Source organism: Suncus etruscus, chromosome 16 (assembly GCF_024139225.1).
Source record: "Suncus etruscus isolate mSunEtr1 chromosome 16, mSunEtr1.pri.cur, whole genome shotgun sequence".
NCBI lineage: Eukaryota > Metazoa > Chordata > Mammalia > Eulipotyphla > Soricidae > Suncus > Suncus etruscus.
Window position 1 is genome coordinate 12171478 of NC_064863.1, and position 25742 is coordinate 12197219.

General features: G+C 39.6%; 1 pseudogene; it reads right to left on the reverse strand.

Moving 5' to 3' along the window:
• Positions 1-15479: 15479 nt before the first annotated feature.
• On the reverse strand, positions 15480-18705 carry LOC126032571 (gamma-aminobutyric acid receptor-associated protein-like; annotated as a pseudogene).
• Positions 18706-25742: the final 7037 nt, after the last annotated feature.

Here is a 25742-nt window from a genome sequence, read left to right on the forward strand (position 1 = left end):
TAAATGGATCAAAAAACTCAATCCAACCTTCTGCTGCCTACAAGAAACGCACCTGAATAGTCAGAACAAACATAGACTCAAAATAAAAGGCTGGAGAAAAATTATCCAAGCAAACAACACCCATAAAAAAGCTGGAGTGGCCATACTAATATCAGATAATGCAAACTTTATACTCAGGAAGGTTGTAAGGGACAAAGATGGACATTTTATATTAATCAAGGGGTACGTAGAGCAGGAAGAATTCACTCTCCTAAACATATATGCACCGAATGAGGGGCCAGCAAAATATTTAATACAACTGTTGACAAATCTGAAAAATAATATCAACAACAACACAATAATTGTGGGGGACCTTAACACGGCTTTGTCAACACTGGACAGGTCAACCAGACTGAAACCCAACAAGAATATACTAGACCTGAGGAGAGAAATGGAAGAAAGAGGCCTAGTGGATATATATAGGACACTCCATCCCCAGAAACCTGGATACACATTCTTCTCCAATGTACATGGGACATTCTCCAGGATAGACTACATGCTGGCACATAAAACATACCTCCATAATATCAAGAGGATAGAAATTTTGCAGACTACCTTCGCTGACCACAAGGCTCTGAAATTATTTGTGAACTCCAAAGGGACTCAGAAGAAACACTTTAACACCTGGAAGTTAAACAGCCTCATGCTCAATAACCAGTGGGTCCGAGATGAAATCAAGGAGGAAATAAAAAGGTTCCTGGAAACAAATGACAATAAAGACACAAACTCTCAGAACTTATGGGACACAGCAAAAGCAGTACTGAGAGGAAAATTTATAGCTTTGCAAGCACACATCAGGAAGGAAGAAGGAGCTTACCTGAGTAGCTTAATGACACAGCTAATAGAACTAGAAAATGCTCAACAAAAGGACCCAAGAATAGGAAGACAGAAGGAAATAACAAAGCTGAGAGCAGAAATCAACGAAGTGGAAACTCAAAAAACAATCCGAAAGATCAACGAAAGCAAAAGTTGGTTCTTTGAAAAAAATAAACAAGATTGATAGACCACTGGCAAACCTAACAAAGAAAGAGAGAGAGAGAAACTTGATAACTCGTATCAGGAATGAAAAAGGAGAGATCACTACTGATATGACAGAGATTCAAAGGGTAATCAGAAACTACTTTGAAAAACTCTACGCCACTAAAAATGAGAACCTGGAAGAAATGGATAAATTCTTGGACTCTTATAATCTTCCACGGTTGAAGGAAGAGGATGTAGCATATCTAAACACCCCCATCACCATTGATGAAATTAAAACAGTAATCAAATGTCTGCCGAAAAACAAAAGCCCAGGTCCAGATGGATTCACTAATGAATTCTATCAAACTTTCCAAGAGGAACTACTGCCAATCTTGGCAAGACTCTTTCATGAAATTGAACAAACAGAAACACTCCCAAATAGCTTTTATGAAGCCAACATCACCTTGATACCTAAACCAGACAGAGACGCTACCAAAAAAGAAAATTACAGACCAATATCACTGATGAATGCAGATGCAAAGATCCTCAACAAAATCCTGGCAAATAGGATTCAATGCCTCGTTAAGAAGATCATCCACTACGATCAAGTAGGTTTCATCCCAGGAATGCAAGGCTGGTTTAACATCCGTAAATCTATCAACATAATACACAACATCAATAACAAGAAAAATAAAAACCACATGATCATATCAATAGATGCAGAGAAAGCATTTGATAAGGTCCAACACCCATTCTTGATCAAAACTCTCAGCAAGATGGGAATGGAGGGAACCTTTCTCAATATAGTGAAGGCCATCTACCACAAGCCAGTGGCAAATATTATCCTCAATGGAGAAAAACTGAAAGCCTTCCCTCTAAATTCTGGCACAAGACAAGGCTGTCCTCTCTCACCACTCCTATTCAACATAGCACTGGAAGTACTTGCTATAGCGATTAGGCAAGAAAAGGATATCAAGGGAATCCAGATAGGAAAGGAAGAAGTCAAGCTCTCACTGTTTGCAGATGACATGATACTCTACTTAGAAAACCCTAAAGACTCTATCAAAAAGCTTCTAGAAACAATAGACTCATATAGCAAGGTGGCAGGCTACAAAATTAACACACAAAAATCAATGGCCTTTCTATATACCAATAGTAATAAGGATGAAATGGACATTAAGAAAACAACCCCATTCACAATAGTGCCACACAAACTCAAATATCTTGGAATCAACTTGACTAAATATGTGAAGGACCTATACAAAGAAAACTATAAAAGTCTGCTCCAAGAAATAAGAGAGGACACACGGAAATGGAAACGCATACCCTGCTCATGGATTGGCAGGATTAACATCATCAAAATGTCAATACTCCCCAAGGCATTATACAGATTTAACGCCATCCCTCTAAAGATACCCATGACATTCTTCAAAGAAGTGGATCAGACACTTTTGAAATTCATTTGGAACAATAAACACCCTCGAATAGCTAAAGCAATCATTGGGAAAAAGAATATGGGAGAAATTACTTTTCCCAACTTTAAAGTGTACTACAAAGCAACAGTTATCAAAACAGCATGGTATTGGAATAAGGATAGGTCCTCAGATCAGTGGAATAGGCTTGAATACTCAGAAAATGTTCCCCAGAGATACAACCATCTAATTTTTGATAAAGGAGCAGGAAATCCTAAATGGAGCAGGGAAAGCCTCTTCAACAAGTGGTGTTGGCACAATTGGATAGCCACTTGCAAAAAATTAAACTTAGACCCCCAGCTAACATCATGTACAAAGGTAAAATCCAAATGGATTAAAGACCTCGATATCAGCCCCAAAACCATAAGATATATAGAACAGCACATAGGCAAAACACTCCAGGACATTACAGGCATCTTCAAGGAGGAAACTGCACTCTCCAAGCAAGTGAAAGCAGAGATTAACAGATGGGAATATATTAAGCTGAGAAGCTTCTGCACCTCAAAGGAAATAGTGCCCAGGATACAAGAGCCACCCACTGAATGGGAGAAACTATTCACCCAATACCCATCAGATAAGGGGCTAATCTCCAAAATATACAAGGCACTGACAGAACTCTACAAGAAAAAAACATCTAACCCCATCAAAAAATGGGGAGAAGAAATGAACAGACACTTTGACAAAGAAGAAGTACACATGGCCAAAAGACACATGAAAAAATGTTCCACATCACTAATCATCAGGGAGATGCAAATCAAAACAACGATGAGATACCACCTCACACCCCAGAGAATGGCACACATCACAAAGAATGAGAATAAACAGTGTTGGCGGGGATGTGGAGAGAAAGGAACTCTTATCCACTGCTGGTGGGAATGCTGTCTAGTTCAACCTTTATGGAAAGCGATATGGAGATTCCTCCAAAAACTGGAAATCGAGCTCCCATACGATCCAGCTATACCACTCCTAGGAATATACCCTAGGAACACAAAAATACAATACAAAAACCCCTTCCTTACACCTATATTCATTGCAGCTCTATTTACCATAGCAAGACTCTGGAAACAACCAAGATGCCCTTCAACAGACGAATGGCTAAAGAAACTGTGGTACATATACACAATGGAATATTATGCAGCTGTCAGGAGAGATGAAGTCATGAAATTTTCCTATACATGGATGTACATGGAATCTATTATGCTGAGTGAAATAAGTCAGAGAGAGAGAGAAAAACGCAGAATGGTCTCACTCATCTATGGGTTTTAAGAAAAATGAAAGACACCCTTGTAATAATAATTTTCAGACACAAAAGAGAAAAGAGTTGGAAGTTCCAGCTCACCTCAGGAAGCTCACCACAAAGAGTGATGAGTTTAGTTAGAGAAATAACTACATTTTGAACTGTCCTAATATTGAGAATGTACGAGGGAAATGTAGAGCCTGTTTAGGGTACAGGCAGGGGTTGGGTGGGGAGGAGGGAGATTTGGGACTTGGGTGATGGGAATGTTGCACTGGTGATGGGTGGTGTTCCTTTTATGACTGAAACCCAAACACAATCATGTATGTAATCAAGGTGTTTAAATAAAAAAAAATATGCAAAAAAAAAAAAAAAAAAGAAGGGTAGATCTGGGGTACTGATGGTTCGAAGGAGCAAGTGTTCGCGCGGGGGCGTTAGCCCCCCCGAGCGGTTTGCAAAATGTAGACTGGTATGAAATTACCAGTGACAGACTGAGTATAGCTAAGCAGCTATCTGCCACCCACCAAATCAAACTCCACCCCCTAAGCCCCACCCTAGGCCTGTCCATGCCGGCTAAAAATCCTGCTCCGGGAAGGGAGGGAGACCCTCCCAAGCCCGGAGTTCAGGGATTTGCTCCCCACCCTAGGCCAGGGACCCGGCCCGGCCCGGCCTGGGAGTGGGGAAAACCCTGGGTGCCCCATCAGCTCCTCCCAGGAACCCACCTGGAGATCCGGAGGAATGGGGGAGAGGGGGGTCGGGTGACCCAGATCCGAGCCCCCTACCCTAGGCTGGACCACGCGGCCGCTGGCATATGGGGGGGCCTGCCAGCTGCCTGTCCATGCTGGCTAAAAATCCTGCTCCGGGAAGGGAGGGAGACTCTCCCAAGCCCCTAATTTTATTGTTTTAAGGGAAAAAATTCTGGAGCATATAATCTTGTTTTTTTTTTCTGCTTCAACCCCCCCTTTCTGTTCCCCCAATTACTTTATGTGTCATATTAGAACAAATTGTTTCCCCCCACCCCAGAAAATATCACCAGTTTTAGTCAGGATAACCTGACCATTGGAAAAATTGCCAATGGGTTATGTTACCCAACTTTATATCCTTTCTGCATAAAATAAGTGCAAGGAAAAACACTTTGCAAACTCAGAAGCATAAGCCAAATTAGGAGGAATATTTGCAATTTATACTCTAAATTAAAAAATATACATCATTAGGAAAAGTCAGGGCAAGTATACTCTTTGGAAACTAACTTGGAGTCTGGAAGTAATAGAACAGCAGATAAAATACTACCTTGCATATGGCTGACCAGGGCTCAATTCCCAGCACCCAATGTTGTCTCCCATGTTTGCCTGGAGTGATCCCTGAGCACAGAATCAAGAAGAAGCCCTGATTTCAACTGCCTGTGGCCCCTAAAAAAGAGCAAAAAAAAAATCACTTCTGTGTTTCTTCTCAATTCGTTCTATTTCCATATTTTCACCACAGTTCTGACAATGTGGATTTTTAAGCTAAGCAATTTTATGACACCAGTTGGATATCCTACACTTCACTTCAAGTCTAAAATCTCTAGATGTAGTATTAGGTCCCACAGGTGAATTTGATATTCACAGAATTTGATACCACAAAACTCCTCCTCCAATGTGTTACTTCTGATTTTAATTTTGAGCCCAGGTTGTTACCTCTATGTCTGACCATAGTTCCACAATCCCTTTATCTGGCTTGATTGATTTGTAGAGTACGTTGAAAGAACTCAGAAAAAGCTACTGACTGAATATCTGTTTATTATAGAAGGATACAACAGAGGATTTGATGGTCATTCAGATGGAGTAGATAAATCAGGGAAGAAATAAGAGAAAGATCACAGAGTTTCAAGCATTCTAATTCAGGACCTCCACAATTTGACCAACACTAAAACTTTCAAAACCAGACATTTGGACATTTGGCATTTTTCAAATAGAAGTCCATTATATATACAAGATCATGAACTTTTATTTACTGTTATTTTCTAGAAAATACAATTGGGAAGGAATTGACACTAAGGCTGACTATTCCAAGATTCTCAACATGCCTTGATCTTTCTGGGTGAGTGGGAGATTCCCCCCATCCCCCAAAGTTGCTTTCGAATAGAGACACTCCCAACATCCAGGAAGTTCCAATGAATGTAGGAACCTTGATCAACAACCAGCAACAAAGATAAGCACTAAAGCTTAAGACGCTCCTAGTTGTTTTCTTATTAGGTACATATTAAGTTTTAGAATCATTGTAGTGGTAGGAACTGGGGAAAGATATATATATATATATATATATATATATATATATATATATATATATATATGTATATATATACACACACACACATACACATATATATATTTTAACCTCCTCCCTTACAATTTCACTCAAGAAAAAAGACCAATAAAAAACGATGTGGCAACTGAAGTAGCAACGAAGAGTTTTGTAGAGATGGAGTTAACCCTCTGACCTAAAGATAACAGTAGCCTTGGTTTCTAGTCCTGTCTACCTATGTAACCATTACTCCACTGCAAATGTGAACCTTTAAACCCAGGTCCAGGTTTGCTCATCATTAGATGAAAATGCTTCGAAATGATTCCACTGCTCTCAGAATCATGTCCAGATCTCTCATTGTTGCATAGAAAGTCTCTGTGATTGGTCCTAGCCACCTCTGTCCAAGCCCTATAATCTCAATTTAATTCTCCTTGACCCTTATACCACTAGACTAGAATTCAGAAATCACATGTCTCTCTCTCCTTGGTGAGAATCCCCATCTCTCCTTGCCTCTTGGTTCACACCTGTTTAATAGTTAAGACACAGCGCAGATCTTTGTCACTCCATCAGCTCAATTTCAGTGCCCTCCAGTTTCCTAAATGATCCTATACATGTGGGGAAAATTCCATTTTTGTGTCAGAGGGACCTTGTCCTTGTGGTTCTATCTACCACTTTGTACCTTAGGGACCCCCAGCCAATGACTTCACCTTGCTGTACCTTTGTTTTCTAAGAAACACATGTTAAGATTCTGTTTTGCAAAAATTCCTAGCTGGGTCAAGTAGATTTTTGCATACAAAACCTGATTTTCAATGTTTGCTTCTGAGTACACATCTTAACAGCGCACTTTGGGCTGAGATGTTGTACGGGTGCTGTCTCTGTTCATGGTAGTGGCAGCAGAATTCTCAGAGAAGGGCCCTGGGGATATGCTTTGGAGCTCCTTTTTGGAAACAGATATCAAGACCATCTTGGTTTTATTTTTCTTTTGTGTTTTTAGATTTATTTTTTAATTTTTATTAAGATACTGCAATTTAGAAATTCGTCCATAATAAAGTAGTTTCAGCTATACAACATTCCAATTGCAATCCCACCACTACTGTTTCCCTTACTCCTTCAGTGTTACTTTACTTATTCACAGTTGTTTTGATTTTGTATATAGGTGCCGTGATTTTTAATACTGTTAAAATGAGTTTCAGAAATATAATATTCCAGTTTCACATCCATCAAGCTCTGTAGTCCTCTCACCTTCTCTCCATTTCTTTAAAATAACTCAAGAAAAATGTTATTAGTTTAAATCACATGTGGACAACACTGTTAATGCTCTGGTTTTGTTGTACACAGTTGTCTAAACCTTATTAATATCCTCCACCAATGTCCTTTTATTCCTTCAGATCACTTCATCACCCTCCACATCCTCCCCTCACTTAATTTTATCTAAACCCTGTAACCTCGAGGGCCAGGGAATGGGTTGGCCAACATTGGACATCAATGTCTTGTCCTATCTCTCTACAACCACAGAAAAGTGAGATGACCTGGTTCTTGTGGGAGGGACCATCTTTTATTATATCTGTCTCAATCTCTGCATATCCCACTTCATTTGTACTTCGTGTTGTATGGACAGCAGGCGAAGCACCTGAACACGGTTATCGAAAGAATCAAGTTAAATTTAAAGCGTATAAACACCTTGCAGAACATACATGATTCAAACACAGTCACCAAGATGGCAGTGACCCATGTAGAAAAGTCACAATGCACACTTGTCTCTCTTGTCAGTGTCATACAGAGTAATCTCAGGCTTAAAAGTATGTGACACTACTGCTTACTTTATTTTTCATTATCAAATTGTCTATTAGTCACCAATGCACCTACTCACACAAAGCATATGCTACTGTATAAGCGTAAAGGTTTGTAAGAAATCTACCTGTGAGCTATCCCTTTGATGAATTTGACCTATAATTTGATTATCTAAGAAAACATCTCCACAGGAGATCCTTAAAGAAACAGGAAAGAGCACACAGAATAGGAGGATCAGGAACAGCTGATGGTGAGGAACACAGCAGAGAGCAGTGAGGGGTGGTGTTGTTAATAAAATGAAATGGAGAACAAGAGAGAAGATTTTCATCTGAAATGAGGAACGAGGGGAGAGCAGCTGCATTTGTACAAGATGGTCTGATTTGCTTCCATTTATGGTCAGAATGGGAAAAAATAACTTGAACATTAGGGTTCAAATTGGGTTGATTGAAAAGAAATCCAGCTGGAGAAAGTGGCAGATCAGAATAGAAATAGAAGGTATCTCTGAAATGGCATTAGAAATGCCAGGGGAATGGTCATGCTTCAGGATAAGTGATTGTTCTGCCACAAGGAGAGTCTCAGGTACAAACTCGCTTAAACTTTGTGGTTCCTCCCATCAGAGTTCACAGAAGCCTCCTTGTTGGCTGTTTCCAGTCTGCTATGTTGATCTGTGTTTCCATACAATTATTCCTCAACTTCTATTACAGTGAATCTGTATAAATAAAAGCACCAAACACCAAACACTTTCTTTTCCTTTTTTCTGGTTTTTGGGCCACACCCGGCGTTGCTCAGGGGTTACTCCTGGCTGTCTGCTCAGAAATAGCTCCTGGCAGGCATGGGGGACCATCTGGGACACCGGGATGCAAACCAACCACCTATGGTCCTGGATCGCCTGCTTGCAAGGCAAACACCGCTGTGCTATCTCTCCAGGCCCACCAAACACTTTCAACTGTCCCTTAGATGGTCACTATTGACTTGCCAAAGACATCATTTTCAAGATAAAAATGGACGCACTCTCTCTTCTTCCTTCCTTCCTTCCTTCCTTCCTTCCTTCCTTCCTTCCTTCCTTCCTTCCTTCCTTCCTCCCTTTCTTCCTCCCTTTCTTTCTTTCTTTCTTTCTTTCTTTCTTTCTTTCTTTCTTTCTTTCTTTCTTTCTTTCTTTCTTTCTTTCTTTCTTTCTTTCTTTCCTCTCTTTCTCTCTCTCTCCCTCCCTCCCTCTCTCTCTCTTTCTTTCTTTCTTTCTTTCTTTCTTTCTTTCTTTCTTTCTTTCTTTCTTTCTTTCTTTCTTTCTCTCTCTCTCCTCTCTCTCTTTCTCTCTCTCTCACTCTCTCTCTCTCTCTCTCTCTCTCTCACACACACACACACACACACACCTGGTGGTGCTCTGGACTTATTCCATATAAGATTGAATCTCCATTGGCCACAAGCAAGACAAGCACATACAAGACAAGTATCCCACATGTAAGACCTGCTTGTCTGTCACTCCAACTCAATTTTTCATTTCTTTCTTGCCTCTCAAGTTCCTTATCCCATCATTGGCAAGAGCTGTCAATGTTGCCTTCTCAGTGTAACTATGATCGAATGCCTCTTTTTTCTTTAAAAAAATCATTTCCTTTTTGGTTGTTTTAGAGTCAAACTCAGCAGTGTTCCAGGATTACATGATGTTGGGCATCAAATTCGGATCTCACTCATGCAATACATGTGTTCTGTAACTTGAATCACATTCTCAGTCCCTGAATGCCCCTTTTTTTCCTTCACTTCCAGTTGGCTAGCCAAGCCTGTAACATGTTTTTGTATGAATTGGTCTCCAACAAGTATTTACTAAGTATGCCTAACTCAACCCAAGTGCTGAGGTCCTAAGAAGTAATTAGGTGAAAAAATAGGTGCATAAATACAGGTTGATGACACAGAATGGGAGATGCAATAGTTATATTCTGAAATATGTGAGAGAGAATCCTCCTAAAAAGGGCACTAGTCTATAAGAGTCTTCACCTTGATAGACAAGGTGAAGATAGTGTTGCTTGAGAAAAGGAAAGAAATATACTTCAAGCAAGTCCTACAAGTGAAAACTCACATGTGTTTCAGGAAATATGAGATATCAAATGAGTGATGCCTTAAAGTGAACAGTTGAAAAATAAATATATTCACATTCCAAGTCCCTTGAAGTCCTGCCCATTCTCTTAAGTTATTATTTAAGCCAAGCCCCCTTAGGTTTATGTCTCACAAATACAATCCTCAAACTTTTTAACCACTTTATTTTCTTGCACTTTCCCCAAAAAACTTTTCCTTGTCTCTCAATCTATGCCTGGCCTTCTCCTAGGAACCACTCACCACAATTCTCCCCTAAATAAATCAACTTTTCATTTTTCTGGTCCTGTAGAAAGTTTTATTTTCTCCATCAAATCTTCCATGATTCCAAATATGTACAGATGTTTTTCTGTATTCAGTGCCTCAACTTCCCGTCATAACCTCCCATTATTGTCTGGTCTTGACAAAATCCTTTTCTGTCACCTAATTTAAGATTTTCAGCATCATGTCATCGTTTTGTGTGTCTTTAGGTTCAACAGCATAAACCAAGACTTCAATATAAAACACATGAATAAATGACTAGTGAATATAAAATCATACTAAGTAAGTGAAAGCCAGGCCTCTATTTCCTTTTTAAAAATTATAAATTACTGGGGCCGGAGAAATAGTATGGAGGTAGGGTGTTTGCCTTTCATGCAGAAAGACAGTGGTTTGAATCCCAGCATCCCATATGGTCCCTGAGCCTGCCAGGAGCAATTTCTGGGCCTAGAGCGAGGAGTAACCCCTGTGTGTTGCCGGGTGTGACCCAAAAACCAAAATCTAAACCAAAACAAAAATAACCCCTTATAATTACTTTAAGTAACATGATTACAAAATTATTTATGATTGAATTTCTGTCATAAAATGTACACCACCCTCCATCAGTACACTTTTTCTTTTACCAATGCCCAGTTTCCCTCCCACCCACTTACCCCCACTTGCCTCCTGGGCAAGCACTTTTGTTTGCTCTCTCTCTCTTTTTTACTGACACTGTGGTTTGAGCGATTGTTATTGAAAGAGTAACACGCATGCCATTTATCCCCTTTCAGCACTCAGTTCTTTTTCTGAGTTCTTAGTTCCAACCATCATTGTCATAGAGGACCCTTCTCTACACCAACTGCTGTCACTGCTCTTTGTGGCAAGCCTCCTAGTATGGACTGGTCCTCTTGGCCCTCATCTCTATTATCGCGATATTATTACCATATTCTATTTTATTTTTTCTCATATTCCACAAATGATTCCATGTCAATCCATCTGCCTCTGATTCAGTTCTTTCAACATAACCATCTCCATATCTAGCCATATATAAACAAATTTCACACATAGCTTTTTCCTAATTTTATTATTTTTCTTTTTTAAAGTAATATTTTTATTTAAGCACCATGATTGCAAACGTTTCTAGTTTGGTTTCAGTCATAAAGAATACCCCTTCCCTTCACTAGTGCAACATTCCCACCACCAAAGCTCCCCATTTCTATCCTCCCCCACACTCTGCCTATATTTGAGACAGGCATTCTACTTCTATCACTCATTAACACTGTCATAACAGTTGTTAGTGTAGTTATTTCTCTAACTGCACTCTCCATTCTTTGTGGTGATCTTCATATCATGAGCTGGTCCTTGAAGTCCTCATCTCTATTGTCTCTGGGTATTATTACAATAATGTCTTTTACTTTTCTTAAATCTCACAGATGAGTGTCTGTCTGTCTCTGACTTATTTCACTCAGCATAATAGTTTCCATGACCATCCATGTATAGGAAATTTTAATCTGAATTGGAAAAAAATCATCTCTCTTGATGGCTGCATAATATTCCACTGAGTATATCTACCACGGTTTCTTTAGCCTTCATTTGTTGTTGGGCATCTTGGTTATGTCCAGATTCTGACTATTGTAAATAGATCTACAATGAATATATGTGTGCAGAAGGCATTTTTGTATTGTGTTTTGTGTTCCTAGGGTATATTCCTAGGAGTGGTATAGCTGCATCATATGGGAGCTTAATTTCCAGTTTTTTGAGGAATCTCCATATTGTTTTCAGTAAAGGCTGGACTAGATGGCAGAAGGCTTTTCTGCATGGTGGTTTTGGGTTCCTAGAGTATATCTCTATGAAGTATTGCTGAATCATATGGGAGCTCAATTTCTAATTGAATTCTCAAATTCTATTGAGAAATAGCCATATTATTTCCCCAAAAGGCCTGATCAGTCTACATTCCCAGCAGCAGTGAATGTGAGTCCCTTTCTCCCCATATCCACAACATCACTGGTTGTTTAGTTCTTTGTGATGTGTGCCCGTCTCTGTGGTGTGAAGTAATACCTATAGCTGTTTTGATTTGGATCTCTATAATGATTAGTGATGTGGAGCTTTTTTTTCATGCACTTTTGGACAATTTTCTTCCTTAAGGAAATGTCTGTTCATTTCTTATCCCCATTTTTGGATGGTGTTAGATGTTTTCCTCCTGTAAAGTTCATTCATAGCCTTGTATATCTTAGATATTAATTTCTTATCTGAGGGTTACTGGGGGATAGTTTCTTCCTTTCTGGGGTAGCCTTTGTATCCTAGTCACTGTTTCTTTTGAAGTGCAGAAGCTTCTCAATTTAATGCAGTCCCATTTGTTTGTTTTTGCTTCAATTGCTTGGGCAGTGGTATTGTATCCTTGAATATGCCTTTAATTTCAATGTCATGGAATAGTCTGCCTACATTTTCCTCTGCACTTTATAGTTTCAGGTCTGATATCAAGGTCTAATTCATTTTGATTTGACCTTTTTGCATGGTGTTAAAGAGACAGACTGCTATTTTCTATTAGATTCTCCTTTTTAACAAAGGGTTAAATGTATGCAGGATGCATATTTTGAAAAATGATTGACAAGAAGCCATTTTGTACCATTAAAAAGACAACACTGATTCCTGTGGTTTGAGAAGTGCCTCCCTTCATTCAGCTAAGTCCCACGTGACCCCATGTTCTCCTTTCCTTCTTGGGATAAGAAACTCTTCTCTTCAACTGCAGATCTAGGTTCTGCACTCTTCCTACTGACTGTCAATCCCTCCACTTTACAAATTTAACTTTCCTAACTTACCCACACTGAATGTGCTCCTTACTTTTGATAAAACACAGAGGTCATGTCTAATCTATAAAATGTGTAACTGGATTCTCAATATTTAGAACAAAGTCTGTATTCCAGCATTCAGATAACTTTTATGAAATGAGTTTTGAACATTCTTTGCTAAAAGTTTTTATTCTTACAAAAGTTGTTTATTTTTTCAATTTCATGGAATAACCATGACATGTTATATAACTGAAACCGAGCTAAGATAATTTCCATGTATATATATGTATATATAAATGGTATATATAGTTTATATACACACATGTACATATATACATACATATATACACATACATATATGTAAATATAAATGCATATACACATATACATATATCTATATATACAGTAATAGAGTAAAATAATGGACTGAGGAATGACTTTGGGATCATGTAGTCTTAAGCAACCACGTAGTGGCCTGTTGAATCAGGCTCAGTTTTATCAGTGGCAAATAGGAAAACATTGATAATGATGTCACTGAGTTTTTCAGAAATGAGCTGAAATGAGCAGCTCCATCTGAGTAGTTGGCACTGAGTGTGGCACTTGGCACTTGTAGGCAGCCATTATCACCAGAACCCAGATGTCCTGTTTTCTAGTCCAGGTGTATGTTCCAACCTCCATTTGGCCAACCAAAATGAGATGAACATGAGGTAATTTAGTAGATGGAAACGACTTGATACAACTCAGATTTTCGTGAGAACTCCTTTTCTGGTTATTAAATTTGGAAAGAAGATATGAAGGAGCTCTTTCCATTGATTCTCAGCTTGCTTTCTTTAGGAACCTCAATTTGATACTTGTGGTCTTCCTTTTTTATTCGATTTATTATACTAAAATGATTATAACATAAAATTCATTCTCATAAAAGACAGGAAAGGAGAGACAATATGCCTCACTGCAAACTTGACCTTGCTTTTCTTATAATCTCGTTCTTTTATAGATTTGGACACTACCTGGTGTTTTTCAAGGTCTATTTCTGACTCAGTGATGGGGAAAGAAATCAGAACTTTTGCGTGCAAAGCAGGTGCTCCTGCCCTCTGAAATATTTCCTGGATCCCTCAAACTTTAACCCAGGTTTCTTCCTAGGGAAGTTCTTCCTTAATTGGGTGTTCCACCTATCAAATGTCCTCTGGCAAGCTTTAACTTTCAAAAATAAAGCTTATGGTTCTGTAATCCTAATCTTGTAAATCTTGTGATATAACAAACATTTCCTGAAGTCCTATTTCCTTCCCAAGAATTTCAGAGCTTGCAAACTCAGATATAACAAATGGAGCCATTAGGGGGAACAATCTCGCAACAGCATAAGTTATTTTAACGGGCCCATCACTTGAAACTAAACTTTCACCATCTGTTCTACCCTTTAACTGCAAATGCAAAAAGAATACCATTCCCAGTGGCATCATAAAAAGTTAGATATAAGTGATTTAAATGCATGTTTCCTTTCTATATTCAGAGAAATATAGATCTGAAGGAAGGCTCATATTGGATTTACTTTTTTATGGCAAAATCAAAATTCAGGGTAGGAGCATGTCTCTATTTACAAAAGAGTGGCTTTTTAGTTGGCAAGGAATGTGTTCTACTGCACATTTCATTTATTCATTGTCTAACTGATTTCTTTTTTATAACTATTTATGGAATTCCATCATGATCATAGTGCTTGGTATTATATGAGATGCTGAGAATATGGATACAAAGATCATTGGTAAGACAACTGGTAGATCCTACCCCTGTCAAAAGGCCCCAGAACATTTCATATAAACAAACATAAAAGTTATATTAAAACCAAACATAAATTTCATGTACTTCTTCAGAAAGGAAATGTCACAGAGAGAGGGAAGAAGCTTCCAATTAGCCAGATCTAAGTTTTAATTCACAACACTTCTACAATAGGTTCTTTTCTTTATTTGACATTTATTGACATAAGCTTTTTCTCCCAGAAAATAGAAACATTATGAATATTACGTTTATTTTATTTTTTGGGGGGGCTCATACGTGGCAGTGATCAGGCTTATTCCTAACTCTGCTCAGGGATAATTCCGAGAAGTGCTCAGGGAACCGTATGTGAGTCAATAAAGAAGTAGCAGTATATATTCACAACAAAATAATACTCAGCTATAATAAAAGATAAACTCTTGCTTTTGGCTGCAACTTAAGTGGAACTAGACTGTTGTCATGTAATGTAAGATGCTGGATCATATCACTCACCAATGGTATGTAAAGTAACACAGCCAGAGAATGGACAGTAGCCAAAGAAAATAAACGCTTGATTCAAACAACAGAACAAAGGTTTCCAAGGGCAGGACCAAAGAGTGGAGGAGAGACAGACTAAAATTTCTTTGAGAAAAGGTGTAGAAAAGATATATGTGTGTAGCACTTTGATGGTGGTGGAGTTGCAGTAAACTTTTACACCAACAGAGAACATTCACACTATTATAAGCAAGATATCTCAATTATTAAAAAGGCCTCCTATGTCTTTCTATATATCTGTTTTTACCATTTTCACCATTAAGACTTTGAATTCTCATGCAAGTGACCTCATGATCCCAAGATGACTGCTCCAGATCCGGGCATCATATCCATGGGTATGATGAAAGGAGGAGATAAGCAGACTGGATTTCTCTTAGCAGTCATTGTGAATGTTGTTGGCTGAGCAGAACACTGCCTGCCTTCTTGCAGAGGAAGATCATTCTGTGTATTACCTGAATCATGTGTTTCTACAAGGAAAATATGGCAGCTGAGAGGAAAACAATTGGTTTTGGAGTTCAGGCATCAAGATCCAGTGCTCTGGGAGGGTTGCCTTGAGAAAACTCAGGGAATCAAGATACAGGCCTTGGAACAGTTTCCTTTGAGTGAGTAGTCCTGGCACATATGATCCAACTGGCCCCTAGAAAACAGCCAGGCTGAGCTTTTTGCAGACAGCCAGAATATGTGTAAGTATCCATATCGTCTTTCCTTCTTGCAACAGGTCAACATCCATATATTTGTTCCTGTTCTACTGACCTTCACAATTAACTCCCCTTTTGATTAATCATGTAGACCCATGTTATAATAGGCTAGGCCACTAGAACATAAATGACAGAAGCATCCTTAATACAACTGTTGTTGAACACCAGTCAGTAATCTGGGCTGTTGACCACCTGTCAGTAGTCAGTCTCATCTTTCTGGCTCCACTCACCAGGTACCCTGTTACTCTGGACAGTACAATAGGGAAAACAAGCTCATTCCTCATCACCCTCCTCTCACCTGTCACCTTTTCTATGTAGAATTTTCCAAGGTTCCTCTGTCTCATCCTTCACTAAACACATCTGGATAACCTTACTGGCTGATACTCTTTGAAAACATGTTATTATTGTGGCAGAGAATAGAATGTTAATACCTTCAAAGAATTTTGCTAAGATATCTGGCTCTTTTGTGTCTTGACTGTGTCTCTCTCCCTTCCCCACCAATAATTCATATGTTGTCTTTTTTTTCAGATTGGTGATTTCCTTTTTATTGACTTGCCTCCTACTTTCTCCCAACAATTTCAGTCCCTTCCATCTATACCTCAAAAAGAAAGTAGTGAAAAGAAGTTGTTGATGGTTCTTAAATTCTTAGGTTATCAGGAAACAGAAACCAAAACAATCACTGCAAGGAACAAAGATTTGCAATGAAGAAGTCTAAAGAATACAGTGGGAAAGTGGTGAGGAAAGGGAAAGAAAGGAGAAAGGGACTAAAGGTCATCTCTTTTACTTATCTTCTAGATAAGAGGGGCTGAAAAGAGAATCTCAAATAGTAGGAAGTACAGGTCCTGAAAAAGGAAGATGGTGGTTGAATCTAAAGTAGGAGGTCAAGGAAGGGGGCCCATCTCTTTAAAATGGAACCCCCTGTCCTCACTTCAGGGGAAGTATATTAACAGACCATAGATACTTTCAACACTGTAGGCAATGTGTAAAAAGATGTCTTCTTTATGGAGTTTCTGGTATACAGCTGGCCCATTGTGGCACTGATGGGTGGGATGATATTGTTTTTGAGTTTCCATGCTATTTTAATTTTTTTCAATTAATTGCCTTTTTTATTTTATGAGAACAAAGATGCAAAGAAAGAGAACAAGGTGAAGTAACAGTGGGAAGCCGATCACCCATAATTAGAATTCTCAGAAGACACCTCCTTGCTGACATCTTAATTTTGAACTTTCAGCCAAAAAACATTAAGAAAAATAAAACAATGGGGCCGGGAAGGTGACGCTAGAGATAAGGTGTCTGCCTTGTAAGCACTAGCCAAGGAACGGACCACGGTTCGATCCCCCGGCGTCCCATATGGTTCCCCCAAGCCAGGGGCAATTTCTGAGCGCTTAGCCAGGAATATCCCCTGAGCGTCAAACGGGTGTGGCCCAAAAACAAAAAAAAAAAAAGAAAAATAAAACAAAACACATGCACAATTACTTTGTCCCTCAAGTCCCCAGATTGTAATACATTATAGCATTTCTTAGCAATACACAAAGCAATCTAAAGCCACAAAATTTATGTAACTCTTTTAACATTGAAGACATAGTATATTTTTATAGTTTCATGCACATGCATATTAATTTAAGTTAACCTCAAAATTTTAAGTGATAGATCTTGAGACTTCCTGATCTGAAGTTTAATACTATTATATTAGTTTGCAAAGTATATCACACAGTTGACACAATCGATCATAATACATTTGTTTCAGGAAAAACAAAGGCAAAATTATTGTTTTCTTCTTTTTTTATTAATATCTTTATTTAGACACCTTGATTACAAACATGATTGTGGTTGAGTTTCAGTCATGTAAAGAACACCTCCCTTCACCAGTACAACATTGCCATCACCAATGTCCCAAATCTCCCTCCTCCTCACCCTACCCCTGCCTGTACTCTAGACAGGCTTTTCACTTCCCTCATTCATTCACATTGTTATGGTAGTTCTCAATGTAGTTATTGCTCTAACTGCACTCATCACTCTTTGTGGTGAGCTTCATGTAGTGAGCTGGAACTTCCAGCCCTCCTCTCTTTTGTCTCTGAAAATTATTGCAAGAATGACTTTCATTTTTCTTAAAGCCCATAGATGAGTAGACTATTCTGTGTTTATCTCTCTCTCTCTGACTTATTTCACTCAGCATAATAGATTCCATGTACATCCATGTATAGGAAAATTTCACGACTTCATCTCTCCTGACAGCTGCATAATATTCCATTGTGTATATGTACCACAGTTTCTTTAGCCATTCATCTGTTGAAGGGCATCTTGGTTGTTTCCAGAGTCTTGCTATGGTAAATAGTGCTGCAATGATTTAGGTGTAAGGAAGGAATTTTTGTATTGTATTTTTGTGTTCCTAGGGTATATTCGTAGGAGTGGTATAGCTGGATCATATGTGAGCTGAATTTCCAGTTTTTGGAGGAATCTCCATATCGCTTATTCTCTCTCTCTCTCTCTCTCTCTCTCTCTCTCTCTCTTTCACTCTCTCTCTTCCTCTCCCTCTCTCTCTCTTTTGAGAAATGGGATGACATTTTGGGATATTGTTGACAAAGAAAAACAAGGAATTCTCAGCTTGGAGGTGAATTTGCTTCCAGAAAAGAAGTAGAACTGACCAACTGTGATATCAGAAGGTACCAGGTATTTGTTTTTGTTGAGCTCTCCTACCTAAGCTTTGGAAGACTTTTCTACTATCACCAGAACCTGGTCCAGATATTTCTTTTGTATCTTCTCACCTTTAGCGTGGTGCTTTTAGACCAATGCTCTTCTTTATATTGGAACTTCATCCTTCTGGGAACTGGCCTGGTTTGGGTTGGACTGAAGGAACCGGGATGGGAGAACATGCTGGGTGGTTAGGAAAAAACGGGAGAGGGAATGGTGGTGGCCATATGCTGATGTCTTAACTTTTAATATGATGATATTTGAAGGTAGAGTATTGGGGAAATATTTGTTACCAGGTGCACTCTCTCTTCCCACTTCTGTCTGTCTTTCTTTCCCACCTCTGACTTTTCCTGCTTCACCCCTATGCAATAATAAGTCATAATCTGCACAATGAAAAACTTAGCTGTTTGGAATCCAAGAAGAGAATTTCACCAGACACACACTCGGCAGCCAGCACCTTTATCTGGATATTTTATTTTTTCCTCCCTTGGTAGCTTTTCCCTTATGTCAACTCTGACTGTGCCAGTCCTGGCTGGCTGCATTTCTCCCTTACAAGGCTGTTGTCCACTGCTAACGGCGCCACTCCCTGTCGTTGTCCATTTGAGGATAAACAGAAGATATGTTTTTTTTTTCAGTTCTAGAAGTTGGAAAATCCTGGTAAAAGTTTTTATAGATTTGTTTCTGGTGATAGTCTGCTGTTGAATTAATCCCTCCGGTTCCAACCCTGGAACACTGGTGAGATACGGGTCTGGAGAAAAGGATGGCCTGTAAAATAATTCACACACACCAATACACACTTATCTAAAGAGAAAAGGCTTTGGAAAATTCCCCACATTACCGTACTCCTACTCCCCAGCCAGCACTACAAGCAACCAGCACCCAGGAGACCTGGAAATCGAAAAGACTGTTTTCTTTCCACCTAAGCTTTTTATATGAGGAAAACGTCATACCTGGAAGGTGGGACCGTTCAGTTTCACCACCAATGAAAGGGGCTACATTCAAAGTATTCCATCCAATGAGCAACAATGGGGATATTGATTGATGTAGAAACAGACAAATCCCATAATCCCACAATCTGCTTCCTGTTATCGTGGTTTATTTTTTCCTCATGTCCTCATATGGCAGAAAGGAAAAGGTTATTAACACTGAGGTCTCTGTTCTTAGGGCTGCCAGTCCTACTCTGTAGGGTTCATTCCTTATGACTGAGTCTTTCTCCAAGGTCTGTTGATCTAACACAGGGGTCTCAAACTGGTGGCCCGCGGGCCATTTGCGGCCCTCCGTACAACATTTTGTGGCCCGTGGCCGGCGTTCAAATATTGCAGTATTCACGATTATTTGCTTACCAAATATTCACAATAAAAATCACATTAGTAAGAAATAAAATAGAAAAAAATCGCATTAAACATTTGCATACCCTGAATGGAACTGCTCGGGGTATGCAAACGTTTCATGTGATTTTTTTTCTTACTAATGCGATTTTTATTACGATTATTTGGTAAGCAAATAATCGCAAATACTTTGCGCCTAGCACAGATGTCATTTCCGCTGCTCCTGCCCGCTGTCCCTTGCATTATCAGAGGCCTAAGGGAGAGAAGTTTATTACAGAATTAGATTTTGTCATACCTTCATCATGACTGTATCAAAGCCTGCAGTGAAGAGAAAGATTGATGACGAGCACAGACAATTTCAGGAAAAGTGGGAGACACAGTATTTCTTTGTTGAGCACAGGGGCATCCCCACATGTCTTATTTGCTCAGAAAAAGTTGCAGTGCACAAGGAATACAACTTGAAATGCCATTATTCAACTAAACATGCTGAGGAATGTGCAAAATATCAAGGAAATGAGAGAGCCAAGTGGGTTGCTAGTCTTAAAGCATGTCTAATGAGGCAACAAGATTTCTTCAAGAAAGCAACCAAAGAGAATATTGCATGAGTCGAAGCTAGTTACATGGTTAGTGAGATGATTGCTAAGGCAGGGAAACCATTCACAGAAGGAGAGTTTGTTAAAAAAAAAATGCACGTTACAGGCTGCAAGTATTATCTGTTTGGAAAAGAAAGGTCAGTTTAGCAAAATCAGCCTTTCTGCCAATACTGTGGCAGAGCGCATTTCTGCCATGTCAAGTAACATTTATCATCAACTGTGTGAGAAAGCCAAATGTTTTGATGCATACTCAGTTGCTCTTGACTAGGGCACAGATATAACAGACACTGCACAGCTCACAATTTATGTCCGTGGTGTTAATTGCAATTTTGAATTGACAGAGGAGCTGCTCACAATAATTCCAATGCATGGCCAGACCACCGCTAATGAGATATTTCAGCATCTGTGTGATGCCATTGAGAATGCAGGTTTGCCATGGAAGAGGTTTGTTGGAATAATAACTGATGGAGCGCCATCGATGACAGGGAGGAAAAATGGACTGGTGGCACTTGTTCAAAAAAAACTTGAAGAGGAGGGTGTAGAGAAGGCCATTGCTCTTCACTGCATTATCCATCAGCAGGCCCTTTGCAGTAAATGCCTGCTGTGTGACAATGTGAGGTCTGTTGTTGTGAAATGCATCAACCAAATCAGATCCAGGGGCTTAAAGCACAGGAGGTTCATGATTTTTAGAGGAAATGGAGTCAGAATATGGAGATGTGCTCTATTTCACTGAGGTACGTTGGCTCAGCAGGGGAAATGTCCTGAAAAGATTTTTTGAGTTGAGAGAAGAAGTGAAAGCCTTCATGGAGAAGGATGGGAATGCTGTTTCTGAGTTGAGTGATCACAAATGGCTAATGGACTTAGCTTTTCTTGTTGACATCACACATAAGCTGAATGTACTAAACATAAGCTGCCTGGGGCAGCTTCTCAGTGCTGCCTATGACAACATGAAAGCATTCTCCACAAAACTTGTGTCATGGAAATCCCAGTTCTTTCAGACAAACCTTTGCCATTTCCCAGCATGCAAGGAACTTGTGGATGCAGGCATACCATTCAGTGGTGAGACATATGTTGATGCTATATATATATATATATATATATTTGGTTTTTGGGCCACACCCGGCAGCGCTCAGGGGTTACTCCTGGCTATCAGCTCAGAAATAGCTCCTGGCAGGCACGGGGGACCATATGGGACACCAGGATTCGAACCAACGACCTTAGGTTCTGGATTGGCTGCTTGCAAGGCAAACGCCGCTGTGCTATCTCTCCGGGCTCTGTTGATACTATTTTTAAGCTAGAGAAGGAATTTGATCACAGATTTGCAGACTTCAAAAAGCACAGAGCCACTTTCCAAATTTTTGTGGACCCCTTTTCCTTTGATGTGCAAGATGCCCCTCCTGTGCTTCAAATGGAGCTCATTGACCTGCAATGCAACTCTGATCTCAAAGCCAAGTTCAGGGAGATTAGTGGAAAAGCAGATATGCATGGGCAACTTTTGAGAGAATTGCCCCCCAGCTTCCCTGAGCTTTCCTGAATATTCAAACACACCATGTGCCTTTTTGGGAGCACATATTTGTGTGAAAATTTATTCTCCACATTGAGCTTCAATAAGTCAAAGTACAGGTCTAGACTTAATGATGATCATCTTCAAGCCATACTGAGGTTCTCAACTGCTTCCTCTCTAAAGCCAAATGTGGTTTAGATTTGTGAGAAGAAGTGCTGTTAAGTCTCTGGCAGCAAGGAATAGGCAAAAGATGCCATGTTCAAAAGAACTGTTCATAATATTCACTCAATGTTCTATTCATGTTCAGAAGAAATAATTAAAACTATTAATAATGATGTTTCAGGACTTTTTTTTTTTTGGTGAAATCCCTTGTGCGGCCTTGCCTCATCCCGACTTTGCCTCCTGTGGCCCCCAGGTAAATTGAGTTTGAGACCCCTGATCTAACAGTATTGTGTTCCGTTAATTTTGGTAAATAAATAGCCTTAGTGGTTCATTTCTCCCCATTTTTTTGTGAAGCTAATATTGCAGAGAAGCCATTCTTTAATATATTAATGTTCTTTTTGGGGGGGATCATACCTGGCAGTGCTCAGGGGTTACTCCTGGCTCTATGCTCAGAAATCGCTCCTGACAGGTTCAGGGGACCATATGGGGTGCCGGGATTTGAACCACCGTCCTTCTGCATCTAAGGGAAACGCCTTACCACTGTGCTATCTCTCCAGCCCCAATGTTATTTTTTTTAGTGAAGTAGGAAGTTTTAAAAAAAATTTACTAGGGCCAGAGCCATAGTACATTATGTAGGGCACTTGCTTTGTATGCAACTGACCCAAGTTCAGTCCCTGGCATTACAGATGGTTCCTCTGAGCCTCCCAAGTACAGAGATAGGGGGAAATTCTGACAACCACTGGATATGGCCCCAAAAACTCCTCCCAATTTATTAAAGCCTCATAATTTATGAAGATTTTATAGTTGAGTTTTAGATAAACTATGTTCCAACACCAATCCCAGAACTATTATCTTTTGTTTTTTGTTTATAAGTCACATCCAGCAGTGCTCCATGGTCACTCCTGGTTCTGCACTCAAAAAAATTTACTCCTGTCTTTGCTCAAGGGACCATGTGGGAATCTGGGGATTGAATCCTAGTTGATCTTATGCAAGGCAAATGCCCTACCCTTGCTCTATCATTCTGCCCCCCCACTATTGTTTTCTTTTCTTCACCAGGTTTTCCTTACCATCCACTCCCACTTCACCCCTAGCCTACCACATTAATAGGCATTTATTAGTGGTTTTTTTTGTTTGTATGTTTGTTTTGTTTTGGCCACACCCAGTAATGCTCAGGAGTTACTCCTGGCTATGCACTAAGAAACCGCTCCTGGCTTGGGGGATCATATGGGATGCCGGGGATCGAACCCAGATCTGTCCTGATTCAGCCATGTCTAGGCAAATGCCTTTCTGGTGCGCTATTGCTCTAGCCCCTAGTGATGCATTTTTAGGACACCTGTTTTTTTTTTTTTTCATGGTGGTAATTGATGTTGGTTTACAACACCTTATGTGTTTTAGGAATTCAAGCTCTCATTTTTCAAATGTGTTACCACATCATACCAACTACCAAAGTACTAGTAACCCTCACCACTAGATCCTTTCTACCCTTTGCTTCCAACAACCCAGCTTCTGAATACCTCCACTTCTACAAGTGGAGTCCAAAAATTTGGTTTTGTCTTCTCTTTTGCTTCATTTGAAGTTGATTACTGGTATTGGTCATTTTTCTTTGACTTATTTCACTGAGTTTCTTCCCATTCTATCCATATTTTCACAAATAACAAGTTATCATCCTTTCAGATAGCTGATGTGGTACCTACTCCTTTGTGTATATGTACCATATCTTTACCTATTCATTTGTCATGAGACACATAGGTTGTTTCATGTATTGTTTATTATAAAGTTGCATTGAACCTAGGTGTGAATATATCTTTTTATTTACCTCAGTGTTTTGGGGAGCCATACTCAATGGGCTTCAGGGGATGTTCTTGGTTCTATACTCAGGAGTGATACCAGTTTGGTGCCCAGGGAATTTGAACCAGAGTCACCACTGTATGCAAGGCAAATGCCTTATCTTTTATACTATATTTCTGGAAATAAACTTTTCAAGAAAGTTGATAAGGTCATGTGTCAATGAGCTCTCCAGAAGTAACAAAAAAAATCACTATGGGGTTTTAAAATGTTACCTGATTAGCTCTAAAGCAGCCAAAAAAGCATTATGGCTAAACTCACTTTGCTGGCATAGGAACTGAGCTGTGATAAGATTCTAACTAGTGTTAGCACAGGCCCAGAGAAGGCTCCAACTCCATTCAGAGAGAAGCTCCAACAGGAACAAAGGATTGGGGATCAGGACATAATGTAATATCGCCATAGAAATTCTGACTTGGAGCAGTTGGATGAACACTTAAAAATCAACTCTGAAAAGGCAAAGGCAACTCTGAAAAGGCAAAGGCAACTCTGAAAAGGCAAAGTCTTTTCTTTCTGGGGGGGGGGGTGACCAATATTTACACCTGAGATATGGAGCCTCAAGTCTTCCTCTGGAAAAGCTCTTGCTCTCTCTTGAATATTATTCTTCCTCTTTCCTTCCTCATAAATTCTAAGTGAAACTGTTTTGCTTCACTGTTCATCTCTTCCTGACCTTATTTTTTTCTATGAGGGAAGGTGAAATTCTTGGAAGATCAGAATAGAATCTGGCACTGTTGTTTCTTTCCTGTTTCAAGTCCTTGCTCCAGCTTAGGTTTCATGGCTTCCCAAGGAATTTGCTGATAGATCATGTCCCATTCCGGGAGCAAAAAGCGGAGCCAAAGTATGGTTGGACAACCAACTCCTGGGGCTGGTGAGACATACAATCAGTACCATGCAGATGGGTCATCACAGACTTTCAGTAGTTCTAAACCTGCCCCAGTTACTTCCCTGGGTGACCCATGTGACCAGAGCAGAAAGTGAAACATCCCTTGGGCCAACTCTTTGCACCTCACTTCACATAAGCCACCCACAAATGTGATCTTTGCAGCATTTCTTTTAATTTTTTTATTTAAATAACTTTATTACATACATGATTGTGTTTGGGTTTCAGTCATGTAAAGAACACCACCCATCACCAGTGCGACATTCCCATCACCAATGTCCCAAGTCTCCCTCCTCCCCACCCGACCCCTGCCTGTACTCTAAACAGGCTTTCTATTTCCCTCGTACATTCTCATTATTAGGATAGTTCACAATGTAGTTATTTTTCTAACTAAACTCTCACTCTTTGTAGTGAGCTTCATGAGGTGAGCTGTAACTTCCAGCCCTTCTCTCTTTTGTGTCTGAAAATTATTATTGCAAGAATGTCTTTAATTTTTCTTAAAACCCATAGATGAGTGAGACCATTCTGTGTCTTTCTCTCTCTCTCTCTAACTTATTTCACTCAGCATAATAGATTCCATGTACATCCATGTATAGGAAAATTTCATGACTTCATCTCTCCTGACAGCTGCATAATATTCCATTGTGTATATGTACCACAGTTTCTTTAGCCATTCATCTGTTGAAGGGTATCTTGGTTGTTTCCAGAGTCTTGCTATGGTAAATAGTGCTGCAATGAATATAGGTGTAAGGAAAGTGTTTTTGTATTGTACTTTTGTGTTCCTAGGGTATATTCCTAGAAGTGGTATAGCTGGGTCGTATGGGAGCTCGATTTACAGTTTTTGGAGGAATCT